The sequence below is a fragment of the Meriones unguiculatus genome, chromosome 3, assembly GCF_030254825.1.
Source record: "Meriones unguiculatus strain TT.TT164.6M chromosome 3, Bangor_MerUng_6.1, whole genome shotgun sequence".
Taxonomy (NCBI): Eukaryota; Metazoa; Chordata; class Mammalia; order Rodentia; family Muridae; genus Meriones; species Meriones unguiculatus.
The window spans coordinates 46,242,524-46,248,309 of record NC_083351.1 but is presented as its reverse complement, the minus strand read 5'-3'; the positions used below and the strand labels follow the sequence as shown (position 1 = coordinate 46,248,309).

The window sequence follows — 5,786 nt, the reverse complement described above, 5'->3', positions numbered from 1 at the left end:
AAACCAAACCATGGGCAAAACTAGTATCTTCACACCCGTCTCTGTGACCCAGAAGGTTTCTTTCAGCAGACTAGACGCTCCTCAGTATTCCCACATTTGTGTAGACCTGAGATGGTGTTGTCTTGTTGGATGTAAGCTTCCAACAGGGCCCCATTCCTTCAGTGATAAAAAACAAGGCTCTAGTGTGTCTCTCTCTGCCTTCTCAAACTGTCATCCCTCAAATCATCATGGATGAAACCATGATGAAGTTTGCTGAGCCAAGTCAGCAATTCATAAAGAACTCAATTTGCCTGGTCAAAAGATGCACCAAAACCAACAGAAAACAGCTGTAGAAGAATGTCATGGCCACAAAAATAGGATTTGCTATCATGGGATTAACTAGCTTCTTTGTAAAACTGATCCATAGTCCTATTAATAACATGACTGTGGATGACTGAGTACTTTCTCATCATGGGAACTAGTGAATAAAGGAAGATGTGAGAGGCACATGAAGTCAAACTTTGCCTGTACACTCTGTTTTTCTTTCCTTTCCTTCCTTTAAGACACTTTCTAATTCTAAAATAAAATAATTTCAAAATAAGCATTTTTTTCATAACAAAATAACAATAACAAAAGCAAGCCTCTAGCAGCCTTTTTTTCCAGAGAGGATGGGAGTCATAACTTCAATGTGAGATACAGCAGAAAGTAGGAACTGGCAGAAGGCAGGAATTGGGTATCTTGAATCTAAGAAGCAATCACTAGTTTGAGCAGGGCAAAGGGTGCCCTGAGAGGATATCATGGTCTTGGTCTGTGAAATTCTTTGGGCCACAATCACCATCATGGTGGAGACTCCTGGGTAATATGACCCAACTTGTTTTTTCCTGCTGGCTCCATCTGCCTGTCAGATATTTGCCAGGTTTCTTGTGCAAGTGTTGACTTCCAAAGCAGAAATTAAAAAGAAAAAAAAATAATGCTCCACACTTCGCAAAGCCATTTGACCATGGCAATGAGTTTAGCAAACTACTCAAACTACACTAAGAGTAAATGAATTCATAGACTGATGCATGGTCTCTTCAAAAAACACCACACATTTAAAAAAAAGGTCTGTAAGAGTACATACATTAAGAAAAATCCTTCTCTATCAGACTACCAGAGAGAATATATGATGTAGACCTGAAGGTGGAATAAAAATAATTCAAAACCTGAATGTAAGACTAGGTCAGTGTGACTTCCTCTCAGATCTTTTCTCCTATAAAATTATTTTTCAATATTCAATAACATCATTAATTTAGAAGTCATTCAATTAAGGAGAAAGTGTTTTACCATTTTAAGAAGTTTTCTTTTGTAATTTAATGATAGGCATTTTTCTATGAATGGACTGGATTTTGGTTCAGTAGAGGAACTAGGCACACTTTATTGAACTTGATTTTTATTTAGGGATTTTAAAAGTTGTCTCCCTTTTTCCTATTATGAGAGATGACAAATTTAATATCTTCCACTTAATCCTTAACCTCCTAAAGAAATATTACCTGAAAAAAATTTTCCTGGAGTTTGTTCCAATAGATGGATATTTTCTGTTGTTGGTAAATTGACCAAGCAGCTTTCCCAGGTATTAATTTATACTTATGTAAGTATTGCTTCTTTCCTGAGCCTTTTTTTTTTCACTATAAACTTGGCAACAGGCTGTATTTATTTATTTTAAACCAAAATTCTTAAAGGAGGAATCCTCTAGTTACATGGAAGTATGGCTCCAAATTACCAGCCCGCTGTTGTGTATACTCTTAGGGCTGCCTAGGAAGTCAGGGATAAAATTAGCAGCATCGGGGGCTTTCCAGCTTGATCTGTCCTCTGTGGCAGGTGTTGGACTATTACCCAGTCACCAGTGCTTTGGGGATACAAATGAGTGGAATATGTTTGTCAAACATGTCATTCGGAGTTCCCAGAAGAGCTAGCCACAGATTGTGGACCGAGCTGAAATTCAAAGGCCTGGACGGCTGCCTGCCATCCCCTGCCGGGCCTGGGAGCCCATGAGAGGAGGCCCTCTCTGGGGTATTCTACGGAGCCCTTCTGGGTTCCAGAACTTTGCTTGGACACCTGGAATTCAAATTTTTCCCACTGCTGGAACAGAAAAAATAAATGCACTCCAGGGCAGCCTTCTACTGTTTCATTCCTTGAATGTATCATTTATAAAGCTGAAATGTATTCCACCAGAATGACGTTGATGTACAAATTGCCACAGCATCAAAATTCATCTAGTGTAACACTCTTCTTTAAAGACCTGGAAACCAAAGCATGTGGGGTAGGGGTGGGGGTAGGGATAGGGGACACGGATGCCTCAGGTTCCTTATTCCCAGCATGGTGGAAGTGCTTCTCCTCTCTGCATATTATTTTAGAGATTGGATATATTTTGTGGAAAATGATTGGGGTTGTTTTGTGAGGTTTTCCCCATTGTTGGTAATTGTTATTCTTAAGTCCTTCAATAATCAAAACATGTGTATTGAACAATTGTGAGCATTGATCATAATGTTTGCCTAGCTCAGTTATCACAATATTCATTTAAGATCATCCTTGGGCCAAACTCTAACAGTTTTCTAGAACATTTTCTCATTATCCTTATGTTGCAGAGACATAAATCAAAGGTAGCTTCATAATCAAATAGGAGAAGCTATGCTGCAGGAACAAAAAAGACCAACTCTCCCTGACTCATTAGAGTAGAGCTTCAACCCCATCTCAAGTGACATGTGCATCGCAGGCGAGTGTGGTTCTTTTCTCTGGCACCTACAGTGAAAAAGCTGCTCTCATTTCTGGACTTGGCTTGCTCTTGGTAGACACACAACTCTTATAGGTATAACAAGTGCTTTGAAAAACAAATTAAGCAAAGGTACAAGCTTATTATTAACTTCTGAGGTTCACTGCCCAAAGCAGTGGGACATTCTGACATGAAGCAGGTAGATGAGTCTCCAACTGGAGAGACCCTTTGTACATACCGAAGGATAGAATTCACTACTCATGCTAACTTACCCAAGGCAAGTAGATTCTGGAGGCAGGATCTGAATTCAGGATGGCTCCACGAGCCCATTCAGTTGACTAACCTATTTCATTCTCTACCCACTGGGTGCTGGGAAATATTGTAGAATCCGAGGCCAATGTTAGATCTACTCTTTTGGCTCTGTAAAATGCCCTGATTGGAGTCAAATGCTCACCCCCTCATCTCAGGGCAAGCAGTTCTCAGTGTAGAGACGTCTCAAATGCTTCCCCTCTGGTAGGCCCAGAGTGTGTGCCACTGCCATCTAAATGAAAGGATGAGGCTTACCCCCACCCCCTTCACAGCTGCTTCTGTGATAGTGGTTTTTATAGATTCATCACAGATGCTTAGAGGGATCAGGCCCTGGGAGGAAGGCAAAGCCAGCTCCTGTCAGTGTGATAGATTCACGATGGAGTCATGCCAGAAGGCCATGTGACCTCTCATGCATGTGTCTCTCATCCACCCTGGAAGGTAGGTCCTTCTACAGACAGCTTTTAACTTGGAGGAGCATCCTTGAACTGAGTGTCTCCCATAGCTTTCATTCTAGGGCACTTGGGATAACAGCAGGGTTTTACCTATATGCCAAAGGAAGAAAACAAGATAGATGTAGAATTATAAGTACAATAGTAAATAAGCACAGAATGTACCACAACACATCTGGCTATATATACCCATGTATTTACATATCCTATGCTCAGTGTGTTTATATCACAATTACATTTACACAGAATATTTACAAGGATTATGCTATCGTGTTATATATTATCTGTTAAGTAAAATGACACAGAAAAACTCTTAATTACATTTCCCTTAACTTTTTATTTTAATGAAAGGTTATCAAAATAGCCGCCAAGGTTTTAACTTCTTTAGATTCAAAAGACCCAGTTTCTTCCTAACATGGTACTATTGTGTTTTTCAAAGCATCCTGTGCACTTAGTTACAGATATACATATCAGTGACTCTTTAATTAAAACTGGGGCTCTTCTTCCCTTTTCTTTTTTATGGCAATTTTAACTGCCATAATAGGCATACATCGTAGGTTTACTATGTCATCTTACTATGGATCATTTCCATACAAGTCAACTTTACTTAGCCTTTCCCTTGATACAGAAGAAGTTATCGATATTGAGAATACTCAAAAAATTTGAAAGGCATGATGAGAATATGCTCAAATCCTGAAATATGTGTCTCAGAAGTAATTACAGGGAATGGGTTAGTTTAGTCCTTTAATAGGTAAGATGATTTTTGTCTTGACATATATTATTTAAGCAACTTGTTTACATTCAAATATACTAAAAGTAAGTGCATGTTATTTCACTCTGGCAAATTCTGTTAACTTTTTTTTTAATTTAAGAGTAACCTTTAAAGCAACATAATTTCTTTTGTGATGATTTCACATGTATATATAATGAATGTAGATGATATTCATGACCATTGCCTTTGGTAATCACTCTTCCACCCCTGTTGGACCCCTGTCTCCTTCCCAACACATTGCCCTCTTATTTTCATGTCTCTGGGTTTAACTGGGATTCTCTGAGGAACACAGGTATTGTGTACAGGAAGGTTCCTTACCTGAGCACAGGCACCAAGCAGAGACTATAGTATAAAAGCCCTGGATGCTTCAGTGACCTAGAGCTGCCCATAGCTCCTCAGAGAAGAGTGGGGTGTCATATGCCCTTCCAGCTTGGGAGTTCTTCTTAGTAAGTAGACAAAACCAAATAAGCTTCAGGGACTGTGATGTTTATAGATTTTAAACTAACATCTCTTTTCTGCTACAGAAGCTGTGTGGAGAAGGACTATATGTTTCTTTTTCTGAGAGATCACTGATCCCTCAGAAGTTTTAGTATATGTGCTCTATAAGACGTACAAGAATGTGTTGGGTTAATGAAACAGAAAAGCAAAAGAGACCTCAGGCCGCAGCCATACAATATGCTGACTTTTGGCTCTCTGGGCACAGTTGTATATTCTCAATAAACAAAAAAAGTAAAAACACAAATTGATACCATTGATCTAAATAAAGGTAAGGATAGTAGAATGGGAAGAAAGATACTTGAGATGCATACAAAAAGTAAAAGCTTGTAAAACTTGGAGATAATTGGAGGGTGTGATGATTGTGGTAAGAGTCTAAAATGACTCAGAATTTTAGAGAACGGGAAAGGCTAGTCACAGCCCAAAGGATGAATCTAATATGCCTGTTTTTGTAAATAAAGTTTTATTGGAACACAGCCACACACATTCATTGACACATTGTCTATTTCTACTTTCACCTCTTAATAGTAGGGTTGGGTAATTGTGACAAAGACCTAAAGCCTTCAATGAAGAAAAGAAAGAACAAGAGGAGAAACCTTCTTGTCTCTTATTGTTGGCTGAATCGTGCTTTATAAAACATAAATTTCAGGTAAGGAGCAGAGGCAGATAGCTTCGGTTCTTTAACATGCTGACTTTACAGTGCCTGAAGAACATGCCAGGTGAAGACATTCAGCAGAAATGTGTAGCTACAAGCCTGGATCTCTGGCGTGAAATTATGACCAAACATAGATGTAGTAGATTGCGGTCAAGTTGCGGCTTTGTTGGCTGTGTTGAAAGCCCATGACGGCTGAGTACCTGAAATAAAGATCTCCGGGTGATAGGCAGCACACACTGCCTAGCTGAGCAGTGACTCAGTGTTGTTTGATAACATCCTGGGTAAGTGCATGGGAAAGCCAAGGGTGTGTGCACAGCTCACTAGCCTCTTCTATAATGTAGGGTGGGGAACCCAAAGCATGGTCAGAATCCTCCTCCC

The 5,786-nt window shown here is 39.5% G+C and overlaps 1 pseudogene; it reads left to right on the top strand.

The window, feature by feature from the left end:
• Positions 1–227: 227 nt before the first annotated feature.
• LOC110541234 (protein transport protein Sec61 subunit gamma-like) lies at positions 228–437 on the top strand (annotated as a pseudogene).
• Positions 438–5,786: the final 5,349 nt, after the last annotated feature.